The sequence below is a fragment of the Amblyomma maculatum genome, chromosome 1 (genome assembly GCF_055883805.1).
Source record: "Amblyomma maculatum isolate TAMU_Amacu chromosome 1, ASM5588380v1, whole genome shotgun sequence".
NCBI classification, from domain to species: Eukaryota; Metazoa; Arthropoda; class Arachnida; order Ixodida; family Ixodidae; genus Amblyomma; species Amblyomma maculatum.
In genome coordinates this window covers 55,314,524-55,341,602 of record NC_139344.1, presented here as the reverse complement: position 1 = coordinate 55,341,602, position 27,079 = coordinate 55,314,524, and the positions used below count along the sequence as shown (strand labels likewise).

The 27,079-nt window shown below is 49.8% G+C and overlaps 2 pseudogenes; both read right to left on the bottom strand.

Annotated features, from left to right (window-relative positions):
* Window positions 1-1,475: 1,475 nt before the first annotated feature.
* On the bottom strand, window positions 1,476-2,786 carry LOC146202402 (uncharacterized; annotated as a pseudogene).
* Window positions 2,787-3,147: 361 nt separating this feature from the next.
* LOC146202401 (uncharacterized) lies at window positions 3,148-25,131 on the bottom strand (annotated as a pseudogene).
* Between the last annotated feature and the right edge of the window lie 1,948 nt (window positions 25,132-27,079).

Below are 27,079 nucleotides of genomic sequence, written 5' to 3'. Positions count from 1 at the left end.
TCGCGTCGCATCGCACCTGGTTCCTAGCGTATCAAATTCATGTAGACAGGGGTAATGCGAGGGCTCACCAGTGCCAACGTCCATAGAAAATACATGGTAAATTTCAGAAGCTCTAGCGTGTCCAAATGCGGTTAAATTTTCGTGGGGTTTGTGGCAGCGTTTTCGTCTTTAGAGAATAGAGGAAATGTTGCGGGCAGATTTTATTTTTAAGGCTTCATTGTATTTCAAATCAGAGAAAAATATTCCTAAAAATTGCGTTTTTAGATATGTCGGTCTTCCTTGTCGTCTCATAAAAAAACTAGGCTAAACATCAAAATCTCCTCCCCAACATTTCCTCCCTTTTTCTGCAATTTTTATCCATATCGAACCTCCAAGAAGAACCCCTCCCCCGCTGCCCGAGGATATAACATTTTTCGCACCAAAGCATAAGTGACTCACAGGGCCATTTATGTGGGAGAGCAGCATTGTTCCCACCCCAACAAAGGTGTGCAGTGGTTCAGGCGACCTATAGTAGGATACAAGTGAAGGCAGGAGCAAACATCCTTGGCACCTATCCATTGTGCGTGTAGAAGAGGTGCGACAGGAAAGCAAAGGAGATGAGCCTTTGTTGGCTTTTGTGCCCATGATGTGGGAAGTGGGCTCTTGAGCTCTAATCACCTCGCACCCTTTCTCCAACCTCCCCTTTCACACCTCCGCATGAAAAGCGAACATCCACTCCCCACAGCAAGGGGACAGAATCCTGTCTCCTTCCTTTTCCTGCCTAGCCTCTGCTGCATTGCCCACGGATCGGTTGGTAGCGCCAGCTGAAAAATCAATCCAGCCAGCCCTATGGTACCTATGGCTTCAATCAGGTTGGAAAGGTCTATACACGCTGACATCTCCCCAAGGCAAGGGGTGAAATAACCGTTTGGTTCCTTTTCTTGTCTAGCCTCTGCTGTACTGTAGCTCCGACCTCATGAGAACTGGTCGAACCGGTCCGTCGTGTAAATAACATGACCTCAACGGCGAGTAGCCTGGCAGGCAAAATCATTTAGTTCCACTTCTGAACCGGTTTCGCTAAGTCAAGCGTTCGACCACTGCCTTTATTCTCCCATTTAGAGCCGGCTGGGTATGCGCCGCAGCTAGCAGGACCTCCTGCACCAGGCTGCAAAATACACAGCAACAAAAGAAAAAAAAAATGCAACTCGAAGTAGGGCGCCTACTGAGCCTTCCTTGGAAATCATATGAGGTAAGGAATTTCAGCTTGCAAACCAGTCGGAATTGGTTGGAAGATTTCCTTTTAGGGTTGCTGCCCCGTTTTTGCGTACAAAAGATCATACGCGGGTGGCGTGGCCACCACCCCTCTTTTCTTCTGTTTAGGTTGCATTTTTTTTATTTGAACAAAATAAACCAGTAGCAAGAAACCTGTTCCAATACATGATCGTGACAGTGACAAAAGGAAAGGGGAAAGATGCTCTGTAGTCAGGAAGGGCGTCCTAGACGATTTCTCGGCTGTCTTCATTTTTAGTTTTTGCATTCAAAGGTCGCTTGAGTGAGCGAGTCATCTGTGCTTCGACAATGTAATGAGGTTCGCGAATTGGAAGGATTACGGCTTCTTCTTGGGTCCACGAGTTCTGGCAGCAAACAGTGCATATAAAATTTTTGAGACGTGGCAACATCTCGTCCTCCCAAAACGATTCATGCCTGGAAATCACCTCAATACTCATGCCATTTGTGGTCCAGATTACAAACAAGCACTTCTGACGGCGAGCAATATTGAGCTGGCCTTGTACTTGGTACCAATAATTGCTGTTAGTCTTCAGCTGCAATCTTCCGTCCTTGTTTTCGACACAGCAGGTTATTTTTTTGGCGCGAACTCCTTCTAGTGGAGTAATGTCCCTCGCTGAGTACGGACACTTGACTTCGACGAGGATGTCCTCCCCAATGAGTCCGTCAGGGGAAGCGCCAAGAAAGGGGTTTTCCTGGTCAACAAACAGGCCGCACTCTTTTACCACAACATTGCATTCCTTCTCGATTTGCTTTAGTGCTAAGCACTCGTGGTCCTTTCCATACCTTATGGCTTCAGATGCGATTTCTTTGTACAGGATATCGCCAACTGTCCGCCCACATCCCGTCGTTGCTTTCATTTTACACACAGCGCCAAACAGTGATGTTGTCAATCTCTTTCGCCTTTCCTGCTTCCATAGAGTGGATCCACTTTGCTTTGACGTTGCTCGCTGCAGGTCTTCAATGTTGTTTGCCGAGAGCGAAAGCGATTTCAGGAAGTTGTCCGAAGCAGTTGCAAAAGCATCGGGCTCCATGTCTGGTAGGCCGTAGTCAGCATCGGCACCAAGATGTAGCTCTTTATCTCTGCGCTGGCAGCGTGGCGTGGTTGACAGCTTCTTTTTCGGTAGCTTTCGCCTTGAATTCCTCTTGCAAACTGATGCCTTCACAATTGATGCTGTACATCTTCCAAGCTGCCCTCCGGAAATCCTGCGCGCTATTTTTTCGTGGTATGTTCCTCGGCAGTTCACCGATAAAGACGCAGCAAGACACCTTGTCTTGTACGATCCTTTCATGGAATAATTAATCCGCTTTCCGCCTGCAAATTTTGCCACAACGGAGTTATAATGCTCGGCAGCATTATTGTCGACGTCCATTATCAGGCTCGCAGCGTTTGCAACCACTCTGCTCATGGCCACACAAATTTCTTCAAATATGCCTTTTTGAAGTGTTTCAGGAAATATATTTTCTTCTCCCGCTTTGCCCCCGGAACAGAAGTAACCAGCGCAGTTGGCGTGGTCTCCAAACACATGATTTGGGCCGTTCTTTATATCCTTAACAAGGCGGTCTACTTTTTCAGAAAACGATGCATCTTCAGAGCCTCTAACTTTTATTGCTGTTGCAACACCATGCCGCAGGCGCACAGCTACTTGGAGAACAGAGTTTTTTACCTTCGGGGGAAGCTTTTCCAGCCGTTTCTTCTGTGCAATCTCTCTTATCTTTGAGGCATAGTTGCGAAGTATGTGGTTCCTGCACTCAATTTTTTCAACCCTCTGGTTTCCATATGGTGCTGCTGCTATGATAGAGCGGTAAGTGCTCGAATCACCATCAGCAATAAGTTTTGTATACTTGATGCCATGCAGTTCAACGCTTTTCTTGAAGCCTTCAACCACAATATACTTGCTCCATGCTGGTTGAGCTTCCGTGCCAGTTCTTGTGGCACTGATGCTGTTTCGGGGTGGCACCTTGTGGAGTACGAGCACACATTGCGCACACCTTGTTTTTCACGCCAAAGTACAGGACTTTTCCAGTTCTGTGACCAACGATAGCAGCCTGAAAGAGTAACACCAATATTAGTCACAAAGCTGCCCTGCTGATTGCAGTGCTTATTGCTAGAACAGATAGGTATTTCAGCTTATCATGCAAGTTACGACTCAAGTGTTACTTTTTAATGACCTTTTTCGATCCCAGTGGTACCTATCCCTGTTGTCATAGATGTTCAACATTCTTTTTTCTTAATTGTAATGTGATTATTTGTAAAAAAAAGGGAAAGTAATATAATCATTCAGGTCCGTGTGTTTGCACGTATACAAACGTATACTCAAGCACACATAACATCGCTGGCAGCACTTTTGTATTCACAATTCTAACCATCGCACACTTGCCCTCTTCGTTGACGCTAGACGATGCAAGCGAAACCAGTTTTAGTGCTAGGTTATGGAGGTGTGGGCAGCGATCAAGACAATGGGGCAGTGGAAAAAGGTCAAGCATCTTTTTGCACTAAGTATAAAGCATTTCCATGTATAAAATGGAGCGCTTTTTGTTATTATCGTAATTCAATAAATTTGTGCACTCACCACTCCTGACGAAGCGTCATATTTGTTCTTGTAGGATCTTTTTGACCACGCTCCATCTGCGATGACTGCTATCGTGGGTATACCATCACTGTCAATGTCTCCACATTCTCTTGCCAGCCTTGCCTCTTCCGCGCCCGCTTTTTTCATTTCCTCCCAGGCGGCTTGATTGATAATTTGTCCAATGTCGTCTTCTATTTTTGTGTAAGTGTCCGATGACATTCCTGGGATGTTCATGGACGCCAGCAGTTCGTTGAGGTTTGAGAAACCGCAGCCGATTGACACTATCCCACACACTGCTGCCGTGTTTATGTCGCCGCAGCCGCTGGAAGCTTGCGCGTCAGGTGCCGGGTCGGTGTGGATGACATCCTTTCTTCGGCACATCCTGCATACAAGAATCAGCTTACTTCGAAGACCTTGCTTTCTTTCAGACACACAGTCCATATCGGCCAAAGTGCAGTTGAAGGGAACATGGACGGCGGTCTTTTGCAAGCTGGTCAACAGGTGCTGAAGGTTAACAATGCGTCGCCTTTGTATACCAGCATTCGCACTGACGTCCTCTTCTGCAGTGGGTGCGGAACCTCCATTAGCAACATCTTCGTCGGACGACCCTGTTGCGCTAATTACTGAAGATGACCGGGTATTTCCTGACACCTCTACATCTTTGATGAAAGCTTCAACGTGTGCCGGCCTGGGGCTGTGCTTGATGGCTTCTGGTGACGAAGGCTCTTCAGCAGGGTGGGAAAGGTAGCTGCCACAGCTAGAATAATGCGTTTTGCTCGTAGGTGGGTCATTATCCAGAGCTTGCCTCTTTCTGGCGTTCGCAATCAGTGCACCAGCCCGCTTACGCTTCCCGTACCAGAAATTCTTTGCTGGCATTTTCTGTTGCCTCGTTGCCTTCTGGTATTCAAGTCACTTGATACTAATTCATTGTTCACTAGACTGAAATCACAAGTCGGGCGCAGCGTTGCGCGAAAAACTGTCATAAGATTACGATCAAGGATTGAACGAAACACACGTGTCTTGTTGGTACGAAGGAGCGGAAGACATATGTGTTCGGTGACGTGAACGCTGGCAGGCAACTAGGCAAAGTAAACGGTCATACACTCGCGGACACCTCTCTGTGGTTATGTAACCGAGGCAATGCTGGAAAGGGAAGCAGACAAGATTTTGTGCACTGGGAGTTCCTTTCTTTCCTTTTATCTGGGGGCTGAATACTAGGGTCCCCAACACAATGGATTGTTTTCCAGTAACCAGAGGCTAATATGGGGGAAGGTTCCCTTCACGCGTTTTCAACTCTGTCAAAAGATGATTCACACCTTTCTCTCTCCCTAGTCGAAACCAGCCCTGCTTAGTACTGCCTGCAAAGAATCCTCACCCTACCACTGTAAAGAGTAGTAAACCGGTTTCTTTTACGAGTTAACCTCCCTGCCTTTCCTCCTCATCTTCCTTCTCTTCCTTCGCACAAAAGATGGGAGGGGGCATAGGCGACCCAAACTGGAAAACGCTACAATGGTGCGCTACTGGAGAAAAGGACCATTCTCTGGCCCCCACTCCGGTCCCCCAGGTTTGGCCGCATATCAACTGAAAGTTCTCGGCTCTACTTTTTGTACGCGGCAGAAGTAACACTTTCGTGTCACGGTGTAATTTACACACCTGGACGGGGAATAGAACTTTCCTCCCTTTTGTGGTGCTTAAGTGCTGCCATCTATCGACAAAAGAAGTTCAAATCTGAGTTGTAAGTCGACTTTCCCCGTGTATGTAAACCAGGTTGCATCGATGGCGGCGTCCGGCGAAGCGTTGGCCGCTCGCTTCCCCACCAATTCTTTGTTAGCCCTCCACTGTATCTCGCGTTCGCTGCAAACGAATGGTGAACGAAGTTTTTTATTTGTCTGAAGATGCCCGCACCACAACAGGGATACAACAGGTATGAGGTTTTGAGGGGTATTTGGAAATGAATTATGATGCCCGGGCTTACTTTCGGAAATGCGGTTTTGTGCCTAAAATCAGAGGTGCAGTCGACATTAGAAATAAATCAGAGAGCCGTCGGGCGATTAGCACTGGGTGCCCACGGCAAAACCACAAATGAGGCGGTACAGGGAGATCTGGGCTGGGCATCTTTCAAAGTACGGCAAGCTCAGAGTAAAATATTATATGAGGAACGCCTGAGGAAACTGGACAGTAACAGATGGTCAACTAAAGTATTTAAATACCTATACCTAAAAAGCGTTGACTCACAATAGAGGAAAATAACTAGGAAACTAACCAGTAAGTATGTTGGTCACAATAAGGACGAAGAAACAAAGAGCGTTAAGCAACAAGTGAAGAACACAGAAGATAAAAATTGGATAAATTCTACGGAAAAGAAACAGAGTGTGGAACTATACCGAAAGTGGAAAAGGCAGATCAGGAAGAAAGCTTTCTTTGACTACTCAAGAGGCAGTGCCCTACTTTTTGAAGCTAGATCAGGGTGCCTTATAGAACACGCAGCTACAAAAAGAAACTTAACAATGAAGATGACGCATGTGCAGTATGTGGTAAGTCCACAGAAACAATTGACCATATTATACTCGAATGTAATGGTATCCATCCGGAAGTCGATGCAGGCACAGTTACTCTTCGAAGCTCTGTGGTTTAGAGATATATCAGTGGCCGGGTGAATGAACCTGCTGTGGAAGCTAGCAAAAAACGATTGGAAGATTGGTGGCTTAAAAGCAGAAAAGTGACATAATGTTAGTAATGTAGAAACAAAAATTCAATAAATAGAATGATGCTATAGTTAACCAATCTAAAACAATAATTAAGATATAGGGGGGAAAATGAGCATGATAGCAACTGCTACCACCCCGCTTCAAAGGGGACGCTCCTATATTCTATCCATCCAGATGATGCGCTACATGCAAATGCTGTCGTATCGCATTACCGTGAGGCGCTACGAAATGCGATGCGATGCGCTACTGTTGCCTTCATGTAAACATGGCTATAGGAACGTCGCGCAGCGAAGAGAAAACAGCGATTGACTGATGCCGCTAGCGAGTCAAGTCAACATGGCTCTGCGTTTCAGCTTGGGATGCACGCACCGTGATCCGCTGATGCCGAGCCTGTGCTTCGGCAACTGGAGAACACCGTCGCCGCCACGCAGGAAGAGGGGGGAAGGGGGTACACGCAACGGCGAACGGTGACGGCAGGCGCGCGCTGCCCCGGCTAGTGTGACTTTATGCGCACCCGCTGGCGCGCATCGAGGCACCCTAGCACGGTTGCGGAGCTGGCTGCGAGGGGGCGACGCCAACGGCGACGCCGACGCGAAACGCAGGAACGGGCGCCAAAGAGCTGCGCTCTAAAATGTGACTGTGACCGCGGTCACTTGTTCGAGCCATTTCACTCGGGACGACTTCTTCCTTCTCAGCAATCGTTGACTTGCCTTGTGATCACTGACTCGATGTCGCACAATTGCATTGTTATCAAGCGGTTTCGTACCGAAAACTGAATTTTCGGTACTATGCTATCTCGATGTGCTTTTACGTTGTTGTAATTGATGACATGCTCTCGAGAGCTTAGCTATCCGGCTAACATTTCAGTGTGCTCGAGAGCCTGATAGTCTTTTGCTCAGCATGGCCGTATGTTAAAGCAACGATGCGCACAGGACTGTGCTGTAGCCAGAAGTAGAGGATGAGCTGTTTAAAGGTTATTACGTAGATTGTGCATCACCATCACCAGCCGGGCTATACCTACTGCATGGCAAAGACGTCTTCCTTCAAATAACTCGGTCCTGTGCTAGCTGCATTCATTTGACCCCTGTAAACTTGGCCTCTGTCGCCCACTTAATATTCTAGCCTTTCCTTAACTTTCATTTCGTTACCCTTAGCGACCAACAGTTATGTTTTCACAATATCTGCCCTGCCCATTTCTTCTTCTTGACTTGGTACACCCTGCACGCTTCCTATTATATCTTAACGTTACTCTTACCAGGTTTCGTTCCATAGCTCTTAAGCAGAACTCTTTTCGTGAGCCTACACGTTTCTGCCCATAACCTGATTTACTTTTTGCCGTTCACGTTACTTTCTTGCAATACGTGACATCACCGGTACTTGATTGCGCCAGTGCGCCAGAGGTAGAAATTCGACACGAGTGGAGTGTTGCTTTTTACGCCAGCGTTATGCATGTCAGTACCGTGGGAATCACGAGAGGTTTACGACAGTTCACGACAAGAATATTTCGGGTATGACGACGCAGCCACCACATAAGTCTAGACAACATGCATCTGAAAAGAGCGAGAAACCGGTTCCTCGGCCTATCTTGAAGCCGAGCGGCATGGCAAGGCCTCTCTCGAGCTTGCTTCCAAATTGAGAAAACTGTAGTTTTAAGTTACGGGTCCCCCATGGGCTTTTTCCTTTGCACCTTTCGCTTCGTTATCGATTTCGTTTGCCTACATAGCATATTGTTACGAGGCACACTCCGTTGTAGCTGCAACAGTTCGCCGTCAGGGACACACTCGGGGACACACTCGCAGGACAACCAGAACCTAGCTTCAGCGTCGTCGTTGTTCACTAGCCCAGCACATCGTCATCGTCTCCGTGACTGCGTACCGTGAAAATACCCCCCCCCCCCCCCCCCCCCTCCCCTGCGGAAGTAGCACAGTCCCGGTGCGTAGACTATACAGGTGAGCGCGAAATATAAGGTTTGAGACGGGCAATATGCACGACTTCTGGATGATGCTCTGTAGGAGACTTGCGGTTCACAGGCATAATCTCGTATGTAACATCGGTAAGTTGCCGCAACACGCGGTAAGGGCCCACGTAGCGGGGCAGGAATTTCTCGCACATGCCTACACGTCGGGCTGGGAGCCAGGAGGGTAATAGGCGTCACGGTGCTGGAGATCGTAACGGTGCTTTTGAGAACGCTGAGAAGCACCAAGCCGGTCTCGAGCAATATGACGGGCGGCATCAGCGCGGGCGATGGCATCAGAAGCGCAACTGCAGGATGAATCGTCAAGAGGGAGTAAGGTGTCAAAAGGAAGTAGAGGGTCGCGGCCGAAGAGTAGACAAAAGGGAGAGTATCCGGCGGTATCTTGCCGTGAGGAGTTATAGGCGAATGTTATGAAGGGTAAATAGACGTCCCAGTCACGGTGACAGTGGCGTAGTCAGAAATTTTATTCGGGGAGGGGGGCTCAAGTTCCTCCATATAAATTTATATTTCATATAATGTATGTAATATATACTATATAAGTATAATATATAATATATTACACAAATAATATAATATATAAATTGGGGCTTCCTCTATATAAAATTTATCGAGGGATCAAATATCTTTTTAATACCAGCACTGTCATTGATAGCCATTGTGTATTAGATGCTGCAAACGAATTCTTAAACGCTACGCACTGTCAAGACAAGTAAAATATTCATTTTGTTATAAAAGAACATATATATGTATGTGCCAAAAATTGTGGCAGAAATAACTTATATCAATGCTGCCGTGAATCTGTCTATTTAATAAGTACAGAAAATTTTAAACGAACTTTAGAACTATATCAGTTCGAAACCAGCTAAACACTGCATGTCGCTGATATGAAAACGTAAAATGTATGAAATGAACACTTCGATGGCAAATACTTTATTGAATCTTCCTCATCCAAGACCCTTGTTTACGTTTTTGCACATATGCAACGGCCAATGACGCTGTCCTTTCTTCCAATTTATTGCACAGGAACAGCTGTCACCGGTTGTTTATTGTGGGTGATTACACCGAAATTATAGTCGTACAGAGAGCGCACATAAAAAGCAGGAGTTCCGAAACATCTATATAGAAATGTGAAGATAAAATGGAATATTACAAATGAGAAGATACAGCTTGATAAGGGCAAAAAGTTTCACTGGAAACAAACTTCACTATACGTATGCACAAAACCTCGCAACACGATATTTAAATATGCGTATACGTCTCCAATAAATCAATGCAACTAAGCAGAGTTACTGTATATAATGCGTCAAAAAAGGCAAATAAATATGTTGTGCAATCACAGATAGTAAACCTGATGCACAGAAAGACAGACGATCCGACGATCGTTGGTAAGAGTAAGGGGTAACGTTTTCGGACCGCAATAAGAAAACATACAGACAAAATCAGCAACAGGCGCAAAGCATTTTTAGAAAGTGATTACCATCAGAAAACAACTTTAAAACAATACTAAACAGATAAGTTAAGGTGAAGTATGTTAATTTTTTGTAGGACAAATGTATTACTGGAGCTTAGCACTAGTTTAACAAAATATTTTTGTTCTCTGTCGCAACGTTCGCGCCCCTAGTTTCTTTTTTTTTTTTTTTTTTTTTTTTTAAACACCGGTTATTCGAACGGAAAGACAGCAAATTGACAGTCAGTCATGAGTGGCATTTCGAGTTGTGAAGCTGTCAGTCGTTTCTTTTTTTTTTGTTTATGATAACCAAAACAAGTAGTTATCGAAATTATTTGCCTACCTTATAAATAAATGACTTAATTTAATTTCTAAATGGTGTGGTTTTTAGATATGCGGGGCTTGTTTAGAAAAGAACTCACAATTTCATCGGAAAGGCGAAGCAATGAACGTGATAGCAACACATTGGAGAGCTAACTCAACAAGCATAGCAGCATTCGCGCACGAACATAAACACATCTTATTCCACGACAGCGGACATTTGCTGTGAAACGCACGGGTGAGCAAGCTTGAATGCAGCAGTAGCTACCTTCGTGCTGTCACTCGCTTCAACACGAACAGCCATAGCCAGAAAGCATTCAAAGGGCTGCCAGGCAGAATCTGCACGGCCAGCTAGAAAACGAACGCGCTCCGAAATGCGCCGCGTGGTGGTCGGGGCGACACAAGAAAAACGCATGCGCTCTGGCTGGCTTGCCATGCCCCGGGTAGCGAGAACAAGAAAATTGAGAAGAGGTCTCAATGTGTCCTCTCGCATAGAAGTCAAAGTAGAAAAATCAACAACAACGCAGTAACATTTGCTGGCTTCAGTGTCTTGACATGGACGCCTTGGCGCCGGAGAACAAAATGTTGATATTCTTTTCTGTGATATGAAGGCAGAAGTGAATGACCACGGCGCTTCGTCTCATTCTACATCACTGCGTGCTGTTGTGTTGAAGGGGGGCGCCGTTGGTTCGCCTGGGATGTCTATCGCCGGGCAGAGGTTCCCGGTCCTGGCTCGGAAGGCTGATGCTGTGCAGTGACGATGAGAAGAGATGGGCGGCGAGGTGGAGAAGAGGATGAGATCGGGTTTTGGAGGCCTAGACTTCACCGCAGTGGAACCATGAGGAGCCGAGATGAAGGAGAAGGAGTAGGAGCAGCAAGGGAGCAGAGGCGAAGAAATGCTTCAACTCTTTGCATAAGGAAATATGTACAATTTGAAGGACGAAAAAAGAGCTCTCGGCGGAGACAATTTCTCCGTTCAAATATGGTCGGTTATCCCGACTTCCCTAGCTGGGAAACAAAGTTCAATCTGTACAGTCCAATCAGCAGGGCACAAGCAAGGACTTAAGATGCCGCCCACTGCCGAGGGTAGTGCTTTCGGTGGCGAGGGCTAGCATCTCTGATGTTGATGATGATTTTATACATGCTGGCGGTGGAAATTTCCTTCACAAGGCGAATTAGCCGGAGAAGTCGGCCGTTGGCAGAGGTCATTTCCCCGGCGTTACTTCTCAGAAGGTCACCCGCCTGCCTCAAGAAAGTCGGCGAGCAGGGCCAGTACTGATCGGCGATGCGCCTCCGAACTTTCAACAAAAGGTCAGGTTCCCGTTGTCGCCGCCGTGGGCGCTAATGGGGATTAAGGTCTGAAAGCGCAGCTCTTCTCCGTCCCGAAAAAAAAAGGGGGGGGGGGGGGGGGGCTTGGGCACAGCAGCAGGAGACAAAGGGTCACTCGGCCGCCGTCGGCGCCGCTTCGATGCCTTTGGTCGCGGTTGCTCACCGGCGACCGCTAGGTCCGTTTCTCTTTTCAACTGTTGGAGAATCTGCGCGAACCTCGGTTGGAAATGAAACGGAGCTGCGCGTAGAGAACTCTGTCTTGCTGCGCAGCGGCGTAGGAAAAAAAAACGAGGTGCAATAAAAAAAAAAAAAAAAGAACGCCCCTGGCCCAGTGTTCGGCGCCTACTCTTCTGCGCGTAGGAACAATCGCGAAAACGAAAACGCTATTTTTTAAAAATACACAGCGCTACAAACATAGGACAAGCGAGTAGACGGGAACAGCGCTGACTATCAACTGCATGATTTATTGAAAGAACACGAATATATACAAAAATTCTCTGACAACGAAGTGCGCATGTTCGCAGATAAAACAACATTTCACTTTAACCAGTTTCGTCAAGATATGAGATTTCTCGGGGATGAATGATAACAGATGGGGTGCTTACGCATGTGTCAGAGTCAGAATTCTTGTGAATGAGATAGGCCTCTTTTTATTCTCGTGTTAATTTCTCTCTGTGTTTGTACAACACTGTAGTTTCTTTGAACAGGGGAGTGCAAGGAGGGTGCAAAGGGGGCTTTTGGCTACATTCCTTGTGGTGTAGTGCCAGGTTCGATGACGGGGCCTTTTCTAGGGAGTTTTCATGTGAAATTAAGTGAAATTTATCTAAGTTATGTTGACAAAGCCATCAATAATAATGTTCCTCCCTTTGTAAAAAAAGTGTTCAGATACGTGGACGATTACCTTCTGTTTGTAGAAACGCACGACCTTTCAAAGTGCGTCGAAGACATTCTAAAAGTTTTTCAAGACTGCGGTAATGGCCTAAACTTCACATTCGAAACCCCGTCTTGTGATATTCTTCCCTTCCTTGATTTAAGGTTAAATTTAGGGCAAAATCACGTCTGCTGGGCGTTTGCACCAAAATCGAAAAAGCCTTTGCTCAATTTTAAATCTGGCCATTCGAAATTAATGAAGTGTGGTATAGCTGTGTCATGCACAGGGTCATCAATTGTAAAATCCTGCAACCATGCCATCAAGTATAGCTTCAAAGATCAGATAGACAGATTGAGATCAGCAGGCTTCCCCGATGATGTAATCTTGCTTGCTTGCAACAAGGTCCTGAAAAAAGTAAAGGCCTCTAGAATACGACAGGATCCTGAGACACCCCGTACAGAGAAAAATATTGCCGTCATACCGTATGTGCATTGAATTTCGCATCGCCTACGGCATGCGAAATGAAGGTATGAAGGTATGCGAAAATAGGTATGAAGTACAGGTCATGTTTTCTGCGCCCATAAAACTTGGCAGCATTTGCGCTAAAGTAAACCGAAAAATAAATGACAAAAAACGACGTGCAGGCCGTGGGGGATGCCAGGTAAAACATAATGTAGCTTTTCTTCCGTGCACAGAAGGAGTGGTATACAGAGTGCCTTTTACTTGCGGAAAAGATTACATTGGTCAGTCACGAAGGTGTCTTAACATAAGGCTAAGAGAACATGAAAACTCCCTAGAAAAAGCCCCGTCATCGAACCTGGCACTACACCACAAGGAATGTAGCCAAAAGCCCCCTTTGCACCCTCCTTGCATTCCCCTGTTCAAAGAAACTACAGTGTTGTACAGACACAGAGAGAAATTAACACGAGAATTAAAAGAGGCCTATCTCATTCACAAGAATTCTGACACATGCGTAAGCACCCCATCTGTTATCATTCATCCCCGAGAAATCTAAAAATCCCGTCTACTCGCTTGTTCTATGTTTGTTGCGCTGTGTATTTAAAAAAAAATGATGCACCAACTAGCTCAACACACAGTTCTTTTGGAAAACACTATCACAAACAAAAAGCGCAACCACAGAGAGAGCGTAGTGTACGGAGAGAAGGGCAAGGGAGTACCATAAAGAGCTTCTACAGCACCGGTGAGAATCTGCAGAAGGCAAGAGAAAAAAAAAGTACGAAAACAAACATGCAGCAGTCAAGGGGGGCTGAGGGTTTAGCTGAGTGTTTAGCTGAGGGCAGTGGGATAGACACACAGGGATTTTGAGCAAGCGGGGAGTCGAAGGCGAGGGAAATACCGCCTTTGAAACAGGAATGGAAACCTGCCTTCGACACTGTCTTGTTTCGTTCACGGCCGCCGCGAGCTGACGCGACGAGACCGCTCGCCATCCAAACGCCCTTTAAGCTCTGTGCTCGGAAATGGCTCCTTGTTTTATGACTCCAGCAGCATGGGCATTGCTACGAAATGTAGCCCGAGTTCGTAATTTTCGTGCATTAAAGTCTTTTCGAACCGGAAAATGATATTGTAGACAAAATCCAGAATGCTTTCCAGCGTCGGTGGTTGTTTTGGTTGGCGGTGCATGACAGTACGAAAACATTTCGGGGGGGGGGGGGGGGGGGGGGGGATGAAGCCCCATAAGCCTCCCCCCCCCCCCTGGCTACGCCCCTGCACGGTGATGGTCAGAAACATACATTGACATCATGTCGGTCAGTGTACGATTAAGGCGCTCAGTAAGGCCGTTTGGTGGATGGTAGGCCGTTGTGAAGTTGGGGCGGGTAGCGCATGAGCGGAGAAGGTCATGAACAACATTAGAAAGGAAGTAGCGACCGCGATCGGTGAGCAGTTGACGAGGAGCGCCATGAAGCAAGATGACGTCATGCGAAAGAAAGTCTGCATCGTCGGAGGCACAGCTGGTAGGGATAGCTCTTGTGATGGCATACCGGGTGGCGTAGTCGGTCGCTACAGCAATCCATTTGTTCCCTGAAGTCGATGTGGAAAATGGCCCAAGCAGGTCGAGACCAACTCTAGAAAAGAGCTCAGTCGGAACAGCGAGTGGTTGCAGGGGCCCACTAGGGTGAAGGGACGGTGTCTTCCTTCGCTGGCACAGCCCACAGGCGGCGACATAGCGACGAACAAAGCGGTAAAGGCCAGTACAGTAGAATCGCCGTCGAACATTGTCTATGTGCGTCACACTCCCAGGTGCCCTGCTGTAGGAGCATCTGAAGGTGCGCAAGAACAGCAGAGCGTAGATGTGTCGGGGCAACAAGCAAAAGGTCTATACCATCTGGGTGCATACTGCGTCGATGTAATGTGTCATTAAGCAGCACAAACATACTGGTGGACGGATCGGAGCTGTCGTTGCGCAGGTGATCAATAATGGGGCGCAGGGAGGGATCACGACTCTGTTAGACGCCGATGTGGAGAAAGTCCGAGATGGACAAAACGCAGTCGTCGGCGGTATTGTCAGGAAGTTCAGGAGGGTCAACGGGGTGGCGGGACAAGCAGTCGGCGTCTTGATGTAGGCGGCCTGACTTGTACACAACAGTAAACATGTATTCTTGTAATCGCAAGGCCCAGCGACCTAAGTGGCCGGTAGGGTCCTTAAGTGAGGACAGCCAACACAAGGCATGATGGTTCGTCACTACGCTGAATGGCCGCCCAAACAAATAAGGGCAGAATTTGGTCAACGCCCAAACAAGTGCAAGACATTCGCGCTCCGTAATGGAATAATTGCGCTCGGACAGAGATAGGAGGCGGCTGACATAGGCAATCATACGAGAGTGGCCTTGCTGGTACTGGGCAAGGATGGCGCCAATACCATGTCCGCTAGCATCGGTGCGCAGTTCTGTAGTTGCAGATGGGTCGAAGTGCGCCAGGACAGCAGGAGTGGTGAGGACGGAAATGAGCGTTGTGAAGGCCTGAGCTTGCTCACGGCTCTACGAGAAATTCACGTTTTTCTGCAGAAGGGAGGTAAGGGGACGTGCTAGGTCAGCGAAGTTCCGAATGAAGCGACGGAAGTAGGAGCAGAGCCCGAGAAAACTTCGCACATCACTTTTATTACGTGGTGTAGGGAACTCGCGGGCTGCACGAACTTTATAAGGGTCGGGCTGCACACCATTTGCGTCAACCAAATGACCCCGGATTTTGATCTGGCGACGGCCGAAGCTGCATTTTTTTTGCATTGAGTTAAAGACCGGCGCGGCGAAAGACGGCCATTATCGTAGAAAGCCGTTGAAGGTGACTTGTGAACGTGGAAGAGAAAACGACAACGTCATCTAAGTAGCATAAGCACGCTGTCCACTTGAAGCCACGAAGAAGCGAGTCCATCATGCGCTTGAAGGTCACAGGAGCGTTACAGAGGCCAAATGGCATGACCTTGAATTGCTTGTAGGGATGACAAATGCTGTTTTCTTTCGATCCCGTTCTTCTACAGCTATTTGCCAGTAGCCAGAACGCATGTCGGTCGAAGAAAAATAGCTGGCACCATGCAAGCAGTCGAGGGCGTCGTCAATTCTCGGGAGTGGATAAACGTCTTTTTTAATTATCTGATTGAGATGGTGGTAGTCGACACAGAATCTCCAAGTTTGATTTTTCTTTTTGACTAAAACAACAGGACTGCAGGAAGGCTCAATAATATTGTCTGTCAGCATCTTGTCGACCTCCTTCTGTATCACGTGGAACTCAGCAAGGGAGACTCGATAAAGCCTTCGGTGAATGGGGCTGCAGCATCACCAGTATTGATGCGATGGGTAACGACAGATGTCTGGCCCAAATGTAGGTCCCCAAAAGCGAATATGTCGCTGTACGAAAACAAAAGGTCGGAGAGAGCACTAGCTTGCTCAGGTGTCAAATCCACTGCTATCATGGGAGTAAAAAGAGTCGAACGAGAAGCTGATACGGGGGCTCAGACAGTGGTACAGGCTTGAGGGCAGAAACTTCGCATTCAGGCAACGAAAACAAGTCAGCGAGTACAATGCCATGGGGCAAAACTTAGACGGAGTGGCTGAAGTTTAGGACGGGAAGATAGGTTTGTTATCCGTGAAGGTCACGACAGCGTGAGGGAGGATGACATTACGGTGGAGAACAACATCGCTGATTGGACAAGTGACGTATTACCATCAGGAATAGCAGGAAACGGGGCCAAAGTAACACATGGCAGCTTCGGGCAGTAGGCGAACAAACTCGATGGAGCGGAGGCGTGGCTTGATATCTGTGTGGTCGGAGCAGAAAGGCCTAAGCGAAGGAGGCCACTTGAATAATCAATCAGGACAGAGTGGGCCGTTAAAAAGTTGATGCCGAGGATCACATTGTAAGGGCAGCGGTCGATCACAGGGAAGAGTAGAGGGGTAGTTCGACTACAAATGTTCACGCGCGCAGTACACAGTTCCACGAAGGCAGCGACGCCTCCATCGGCGACACGAACGGCTGATGAAGAGGCGGGTGTGACAACGTTTTTGAGTCGGCGGCGAAACGAAGAGCTGAGGACGGAAATTTGGGCACCAGCGTCAATGAGGGCGGTAACAGGGACACCATCTACACAGATATCTAGAAGATTGCGGTGATGAGCAAGGGTCAGCAGAGTATTTTCGGGCCGGGTCGTCAATGCAGCTTCACCTCCGGGAGCTGCATTGATCAGTTTTCCGGGAGAGGGCCAGAGAAGTGAGGGGACGATGAACGGCGAGGTTGGGGCGAGCGGGAACGGCAGGTCTGGGGAGACGGCGAGCGGCTGAACATGCGCGGGGATGGCGAGTTAAAGTCACGAGAGGGCGTATCACGGAGAGTGGGTGTGGTCCGTAGGCGGCGCTGCAACCTTGATAGTAGCGAGGTCGTGGTCACGGTGGTCGTGGTGGCGGAACCCAACGGCTGCGGCAATGGCGAGAAATGTGGCCGGCACGTGAGCAGTTGAAGCAGATGGGTCGGTTGTCTGAAGTCCGCCAATCTTCCGGGTTGCGGTAGCGGTATCGCGTCGGGAAGGGCGCAGTCGGGGCCGCAGCAGCTATCACCGGAACACTGGGCTATCACCGGTGCAGACGGCTGACCAGAGCTGAGGCTTACGTTCGCATTAAGGCCCACGTTCGCATTAAGGCCCACATTCGCGAATTCTGGGCGAACGACAGCTTGGATTAGTGCTATAGTAGCGTCCGCAGGCTGAGGTGTGAATGCGAAGGGGGCCATTGCCTCCAGCTCTCTGCGAACAATCCTGGTCAAGCTTGGCTGATGGGACGGCTGCTGCAGTGTTGGCAGATCCTCGCACGAAGACGTAGCAACTGTGTTTGGCAATCGGTCGAAGCGGGGAGCAATACGAAGATGTTTAGCTTGCTCAAACCGCCGACATACCTCGAGTACAGAGTCGACCGTCATACAGTCTTTGCAAAAGAGAAGGTTAAAAGCGTCGTCAGCAATTCCCTTTAAGATGTGGCCCACCTTGTCACACTCGGGCATGACGCTGTTCACTTTGCGGCATAGAGCTAGTACGTCTTGTATGTACGACAGATATGATTCGGTCGACGATTGTGCTCGCAATGCTAGGTCTTTTTTAGCGCCGAGCTTGCGTCCGATCGGCTTGCCAAATAGATCCCGAAGCTTCTCTTTGCACATCTCCCAGGATGTCAGATCTTCGTGCGTCTCAAACCAGACGCGCGCCGTACCAGCCAGGTAGAAAATGACGTTCGCAAGCATCAATGTTGCGTCTCATCGGTTGCGCTTGCTAACTCGCTCGTACATAGCGAACCAGTCTTCGATGTCGACGTCATCGGTGCCGCAAAAGGCGCCCGGATCACAAGCCTGCTCCACGACGACAGTGGGCGCTGGTTGTGTCGCTGTAGAAGGGGCTGCGTCGTATTGCATAGTGCTAGCATCAAGCTGGCGGCCACTGCGGAGATCCAGATTGTAGTATTGGTGTCGTACCCCGCACCTCCAGCCAGATGTTACGAGGCACACTCCGTTGTAGTCGTAACAGTTCACCGTCAGGGACACACTCGGGGATGATGATGATGGAATCAGACAAAATGGCACATATATCCACGACGGGGGATTGGCCACACACTCGCAGGACAACCAAAACCTAGCTTAAGCGTCGTCATTGTTCACTAGCCCAGATTCTTGCCTGGGCTGTCGAGCAGTGCGGACGTGCGTCGCACGGGCTCGCGCCTCGAAGCCAACTTTTGGCGGAACGCTTCGGTTCTTGGACCTGCCACCTTTTGGAACATCTCTGAGGGGCCGCCCGGCACCCGTGGATATCAATTCTTGGCAAGTCGACGCCCAGCTTCCGTATTTTTCGGACGTTTTACCCGGACCAAGTGATGGAGGGAGCTAGGCCTAACGCGTAGGCCTTGCTCGGCCCCGTGCCGATGGGCTCCGTGAGCAAGTCCGAGACCTTGCTAACCCTGAAGATGCTAACCCTGAAGGGCATGACAAGCAAGTGGCGTCGTACGCCGCGGCGCCGGACGACTCGATTAGAGGAGTAATCTACCGAGCGTACGATGGATTCTCGCCTGATGAAGTCCGAGAAGGCTTCCTGAGAAGAAACAAGGACATCAGCATCGTCGACGCAAGACGACAAGGCAAGTCAAGAACGCCTCCAGATTACTTTCAAAGGGAACAAGATTCCAAGACAAGTATACTACTGAAACAGTATTTTGCTTGTTCCCATACAGAGAGCAAGTGGAAACTTGCTACAACTGTCGCAAGATCGACCACAGGGCTGACGTCTGCTACCAACCAAAGGCAAACGTATGCCGCCGCTGCGATAATGACCACCCGGTCCCTCCAGAATGGGAACCTTTAACATGCATTCCAGACTGCAGTGTGCCATGGAGCGCATCATACTGGGAGCCGCAACTGCAAACATCGTCTTGTGATCCGGAAACAAGCGAACAAGCAAAGCGACAATGCGGGGCGGCGCCACGCGGAACATCAACCAAGGGACAGAAAGAGGTCCTCGAGTCGGACGAGACACGACAGCAAGCCCCGAAACCGATCTAGCTCCTTCCCGCCGCTACCGAACAAGGAAGGGGCAGGTGCAACAGCAAAGAAAGAAGCTCGAGCCGCAGAAGAAGCGGAGACAAGCCCGACAATAAGGTGAGCTGGCCGGATACGGCCTCCCATACCAACAATACTCAAGAGAAGGAACTACGGAAACAGATACAGGCACGCGATGATAAAATTGCCAAACTAGAAAAAGAGATGGCGGAGCTCCGCCAATTAGTTAAGAATACTAGGGCGCTAGAACACCCAATAACTCCCCGCAGGGGCACCTTGTGTAAACTAGGTGTTGGTGCTTGGTGCCACCACGGACCCTGAGCCCCCATACCGAAGCTGTAATCCGTACCGTGGCGATAGGTTGAGAGGTGGAGGGAAGAAACCTTGAACGGTGGCGGTTGAGGCCATGGTCAAGCCTCGGCCGATGGGCTCCTCGCCTGTCCACCAGGCGAGGGGTTCCGGGACCTTCCTCTGCGTATAAGGGTGAACCAGAGGCGACATATAGTAGGACCCCTTAAACTATCCATAGTGCATGGAAAAACTACCTTTAAAAAAACCTGATCGACCCCACAAAAGGAGTCGCACCGAAGTGACGCAAAAAATCACGACATCAACAGAGAACTTTCCAAAATTTCTTGTCTTCCCTACTGAAAAACCAAAAGTTCTACGGGGCAATAACCTCATAAAATCTCATTTAATTGCATAGAGTCTCATACGGTGCACATTATTATCATAAAATATCGTACATAATTTATGATAATGTACAAGAAACTATGAGAACTTATGCAATTATATGCGACTTGTACGTGATTTCTTATGTGAATTGTGTGAGATTGTGTGAGAAAATGTGAGGTTATTACCCTTGTAATGTGGATTTAATGGTTGGTTGGAACGTCTAGCGCTGGCAGTACTTTGGGCACAAGGGATCGAATTACCAGCCGCAGGGCACAGCTTCAGCGCGAGCGAGATGGGCGCCGGAGACAAGCGATGGTGATGGCGATGCCGCAGCGTTTTCTGTTCTTTGTCTTCTTTACATTTCCCCCGCGTGAAGAAGTCGCCATCCTGGCGACTCAGGGAGAAGAGACGACCAGAGGGTTGTAATATGGCTTGAGGCGGCTAACGTGGACAACCTCACGGCCGCGACGGCGGTGGTCGGAAGAAGGGGTGACTGGCTCGATGACGTAGTTCACAGGGGATGTGCGTTCCAAGACGCGATAAGGTCCGTGGTATTTGGTGTCTAGTTTGTTGGTGGCAGGAACGCATAGCCAAACGAAGCTGTCGGCCAGGAACGTGGGAGCAGGGGTATCGGTATCATGCTGATCTTTGCGATAGCCTTGAGTGTTGGAGGTAAACGTGCGAGCTAGCTGACGGCATTCCTCGGCCTTCTGTGCAATATCTGACAAGGCACTGTACTCAGAGGCATCTGGATGGTATGGCAAAATTGTGTCCAGAGTACAAGATGGTTCACGGCCATATAAGAGAAAGAAGGGCGAAAACCCAGTTGTTGCTTGGGTGGCTGTGTTGTACGCGAACGTTACGAATAGCAGTACCTGGTCCCAGTTGGAGCTTCCCGATTCAGATGTAACATACATTGCGAGCATGTCCCCAAGCGTACGGTTGAAGCGCTCCGTGAGGCCGTTTGTTTGTGGGTGGTACGCGGTTGTAGCCCGATGTATCGATTTGCAAGACGACAGGAGCTCTTGAACTACTTCGGAAAGAAAGACACGACCTCTGTCACTCAGTAGCTCGCGAGGGGCGCCGTGTCGAAGAATGAAGTGGTGTAGAAGAAAATGGGCTACCTCTCGGGCTGTCGCCGCGGAAAGTGCAGCAGTCTCGGCGTAACGGGTCAGGTGATCGACTGCGACGATGACCCATCGATTACCAGCGGCCGTGCATGGTAGCGGACCATAAAGGTCGATTCCCACGCGATCAAACGGGCGAGCTGGACAAGGTAAAGGCTGGAGAGGGCCAGCGGGGTGGCGAGGAATCTTGCGTTGTTGACAGGCGGTACAAGAGCGAATGTAGCGCCGTACGAAATTGTACATTCCCCGCCAGTAGTACCTCTGACGAATTCGATCATAGGTTTTGAGGACGCCGGCATGAGCGGTTTGAGGGTCAGTGTGATGGTGGGCACAAACCTCGGAGCGGAGGTGGCGCGGAATGACAAGAAGCCAAGTTCTGCCGTCTGAGTTGTAGTTCCTGCGGTAGAGAAGGCCGTCGCGAATGGCGAAATGGGAGGCCTGTCGGCGGAGTGCCCGAGGATGTGTAGCCGCGGAAGTAGTGCCAAGGATATCCAGCAGGTTAGAAACCCAAGGATCTTGTCGTTGCTCGAAAGGCATATCCTCAATGGTGAGTGCTGACAAGAGTGCTTGAGGAGGGGACGATGAGTTAGGCGAGCGCACCGGTGACCGAGAAAGAGCGTCGGCGTCAGAGTGCTTGCGGCCAGAGCGGTACACTACACGGATGTCGTATTCCTGAAGCCTGAGAGCCCAGCGCCCGAGACGGCCAGACGGATCCTTGAGAGACGCGAGCCAGCAGAGAGCGTGATGATCTGTAACTACCTCGAAGGAGTGGCCGTATAAGTAAGGGCGGAACTTCGTTACAGCCCACACGATTGCTAAGCACTCCTTTTCGGTAACGGAGTAGTTGGACTCGGCTTTGGTAAGAGCACGGCTTGCGTAGGCGACAACGTATTCGGAGAAGCCAGGCTTGCGCTGGGCGAGGACGGCGCCGAGGCCGACACCACTGGCATCGGTGTGAAGTTCTGTAGGTGCAGTAGGGTCGTAATGGCGAAGGATTGGGGGTGACGTAAGAACATTGCGCAGTGTCGCGAATGCATCATCGCAGGCTGGCGACCAAGAGGAGAGGTTAGGGGTGCCTTTCAAGAGCTGTGTAAGGGGGGCTATGATGGTTGCGAAATTCCGAACAAAACGACGAAAGTACGAGCAGAGGCCCACGAAGCTTCGCAGTTGTTTCAAAGTGGTCGGTTTCGGAAAGTCAGCGACGGCGCGCAGCTTCTCAGGATCAGGCAGAACTCCATCTTTACACACAACATGTCCGAGTATTGTGAGCTGGCGGGCACCAAAGCGGCACTTTTTGAGGTTGAGTTGAAGACCGGCGCGGGTTAGGCAGGTGAAGACCTGGCGAAGTCGAGTCAGGTGGGTCGGGAAGTCGGTTGAAAAGACGACGATATCATCGAGGTAGCATAAACAGATGTTCCATTTCAGGCCGCGCAGTACAGTGTCCATCATTCTTTCAAATGTGGCTGGGGCGTTACAGAGTCCGAATGGCATAACATTAAATTCGTATAGTCCGTCTGGAGTAATAAAGGCGGTCTTAGGACGATCCGCCTCTGCCATGGGCACCTGCCAATACCCGGAGCGTAAATCGAGTGAGGAAAAGAATTCTGCGCCTTCCAAACAGTCTAGGGCATCGTCGATTCGTGGGAGGGGGTACACATCACGACGAGTGATTTTGTTGAGGCGGCGATAATCAACACAAAATCGTATGGAGCCATCCTTCTTTTTAACTAGAACCACAGGAGACGACCATGGGCTACAGGATTCTCTAATTACTCCGCGTTGCAGCATGTCATCGACTTGTTGGGCAATAACACGGCGCTCAGTCGGGGACACCCGATACGGCCGCTGATGGAGAGGTGGGTGAGCGCCAGTGTCGATGAGGTGGGAAACGGTCGTCGTGCGGCCCAAGGAAGATTGCGGAATGTCGAAGGGGGCGCGGAATTGGTGTAGAAGGTCAAGAAGTTGCTCGCGGTGGCGCGGTTCTAGAGCGCTGTCCACGGAATGGTCAAAAAGGTCCCGCTGTAGCGAATCTGAAGCCACACGAGTTGGAGTCAAGGCGTCAACTTGGCAAACAGGGAATGACACATCATCAAAGGTGAACAGAAGGTCCACGGGCTCGATGCGGCCGAGGCACTCCCCTTCGATCAACATAGCGGGAGACGGAAGAGGATTGGCTACCAGAAGTGTGCTAGCGCCGTTTTTCATGTCAAGGACGGCAAACGGCAGCGGTAAGTGGCGGCGGTGGCAGACAACGTTAGAGGGCACAAAGAGGACTGTCGCGGCGGTGGTAAAAGAGGCAGTGAGGGGAACCAGAACAGCGCTAACGGGTGGGATGGTTGTGTCATGTGCTACGAGGAGTTTGGTCGCAAAACGAGGACACGGCTCGTGGAGCAGGGCATCAGACGGTGCATCACTCGATTCAATGAGCTCTACTTGAGGACTGGCGCAGTCAATGATAGCATGATGCTGGGACAGGAAATCCCAGCCAAGAATGACGTCATGAGAACATGTGGGGAGAACGACGAATTCGATGATGTACAAGGCTGCAGCAATGACGACGCGAGCAGTGCAGATAGCTGTCGGCTGTATACTGTGAGCGGATGCGGTACGAAGCGATAGTCCCTCGAGAGGCGTAGTCACCTTTCGGATGGAGCGGCAGAGTTTTTGGCTGATAACTGATACAGCGGCACCGGTGTCGACGAGCGCAAGAGTATGAACACCTTCAACGATGACAGGAATAACATTCGCGGGATTAAGACGAGGACTTTGAAATTCGGTCGGATACGCAGTTCGTGCCTCACGAACTGCGGCGGTTAGTTTTCCGGCTGGGTAGCGGGTCGTCGGCGCATTGGCGAAATGGAGCGGCGACGTGGTGATGGCGAACGACGAGGGCGGAAGTCCGGAGGTTCAGGGGGTGCTGTTGGAGGACCCGATGGGACTGGGAACTGGGGGGCCAAATAAGGTGGCGCAGGCCGTGCAGCAAAGGCCATATTTATTCGGGGCCGGCAGTAGCGTGTAGTGTGTCCGGGGATGCCGCAGTGGTAGCAAATAGGCCTGTTGTCTGCAGTGCGCCATGGAGATGGTGTCTGACGCAAGGGGGAAGCAAAGGCTGTTGGTGCGGACCGCATGGGGGGCGAAGCATAGGCATATGCTGGCTCAGGCGGTGGACTTGAAGTGACTTCGGCATACGTGCGACGCAATACTTGAGGAGGAGCCGGCGCGAATGCTGGAGCGTAGCTCAGTGGCGCAACGCCGGAGGATGAAACTGTGGGCGTGAGTAACGGCATTGAGGGTGCGACCGGAGCTGATTGAGGAACAGGATTAGGGAGGACTTCAGAGACATGCTGCTGGATTGCATGGCGAAGCTCCGGAACAAGGCCAGTTGTGGACGACTCCTTAACATATGGCTGTAGGGACAGTTGGCGCGCGACCTCCTGACGTATAAAAGCCTTGATGTCTTCAGAGAGGCTAGATGACTCCCTCTCCGCGGCTAATCCAGCGAGTGATGCATCAGGCTGGCGAATCAAAGCACGCTCCTTGCGGAGTTCGTCGTAGCTTTGACAGAGGTCGTATATTTCCTTGACCGTATTGGGGCCTTTGGCGATAAGCATGTTGAAAGCGCCGGCATCAATTCCTGTGAGGACATGACGTATCTTAACGGCCTCGGTCATGGTCGGGTCAACGCGGCGACACAAATCAACAATGTCCTCAATATAACTGGTGAACGTTTCACCGGGCAGCTGTAGTCGCGATCGAAGACGCTGTTCCGCGCGGAGTTTTCGGACGGCGGGGCGGCCAAAGACATCAGAAAATTTAGCCTTGAAATTCGCCCAGGTGGAAAAGTCCGACTCGTGGTTTCGAAACCACAGATTAGCGACGTCGCTCAAGTAAAAGATGACATTGTTGAGCTTACGGTTGTCGTCCCAGTTATTGTGACGGCTGACCCGTTCGTAAGGGGTCAGCCAATCGTCGACGTCGTCATCGCTGCTTCCGCTGAAGGTAGTCGGGTCCCGTTGACGGAGCGCACCTGTGCAGGTGACGGGCGGAGGCAGGTGCAATGAAGTCGGCTCCGTCATTGGGGTAGTCAATGTTCTGCTGCGAAGTTCCAGGGCGAGATGGGTACAGGGAACTTCAGATTGACCTCCACCAAGTGTAATGTGGATTTAATGGTTGGTTGGAACGTCTAGCGCTGGCAGTACTTTGGGCACAAGGGATCGAATTACCAGCCGCAGGGCACAGCTTCAGCGCGAGCGAGATGGGCGCCGGAGACAAGCGATGGTGATGGCGATGCCGCAGCGTTTTCTGTTCTTTGTCTTCTTTACACCCTTTACAGTTTTTTCAGTAGGGTTGCGCTCTATAACCGAATCTAAACCAGTAAATGAACTGTCAGTCTTTCTGATTGCCAACTCTCTGAAGGCCATCATTGGGGCAAACTATAAAGCGAAAAAACTAGGATCTGGTGACCTGCTAATAGAGGTATCAGACAAAAGTCAGTCTGACAACCTCCTCACAACAAAAACATTTGCTCACCTTGACGTTCAAGTATCACCCCACCGCAGTCTTAACATCTGCCAGGGAGTGGTTTCTGAGCGAGACCTCCTAAACGAAACAGAATCAGATCTCCTTGAGGGCCTACAGGACCAAGGTGTAACAGCTGTACGAAGAATAACAATCAGGCGAAAGAATGAAGAAATAAATACGAAACATTGTTCTCACGTTCAACCGGAGCACACTTCCTGAATTTATCAATGCGGAATTCATCCGATGTAAAGTTAGCCCGTACATACCAAGCCCGCGCAGGTGCTTCAAGTGTCAGCGGTACGGGCATGGTAGCCAGACATGTCGAGGACGCCTTACATGTGCAAAATGCAGCGCACATGACCATGCAACCGATAAATGCAGTGCAACTGACTACAAATGTGTGAACTGTGAGGGCACCCACCCTGCGTACTCACGGTCCTGTGCAGCCTTTCAGGCCGAAAAGGAAGTAATCAATATAAAGGTAACTGAGAAGATAACATACGGAGAGGCGCGAAAAAAGCACAGAATACTTTCCTCCGCTCCCTATGCTGACGCAGCCCGCAGAGGGGCCAGGCCGCGTCTAGTAATGGTGGGCACGCAGTGCAATGCTGCTGACGTGCTCCCACCACGGCTCCTCACTAAGCAGCCACTGGCTGCACCAATCTTTGCAATCCCGGAGGTCACTTTCCCCCAGACGTCCGGGACACCAAAGACATCTGAGAGGGACTTGGTTCCTCTTTAAAAACCTCCTGCCTCCATGCCTTCACCAGAGGCGATGGAGGTGAGCATGGACTCCGCAGCGTCAGCGGCGCCTAAGGAGTCCGCCAATGAGAGGCGGGGCCTGCTAGACCGCCTCAAATAAAAACAACATACACCAGTTAAGCCCCCTGATAAGGGCGGCGAGTCTTAACCCTACTCTATATTCTTTCCACACCTACCAAAATGGCTACCGAGAGCATCATTTATTGGAACTGTCGAGGACTTCTAAAAAATCTGGATGACGTACCTATATGAAATCCTCGCCGAACACCAACCAAACATAGTTTGCCTGCAAGAAACGCATCTGAAACCAACAGACACAAGTTTTCTCAAGCAGTATCGCGTATTCAGGAAAGATAGGCAAGGCAGTACTCACACCTCCGGTGGCGTTGCCATTGTAACACAAAAGTCAATCGCTTGTCGAAACATCTCGCTTAATACAGACTTAGAGGCAGTGGCAATACAA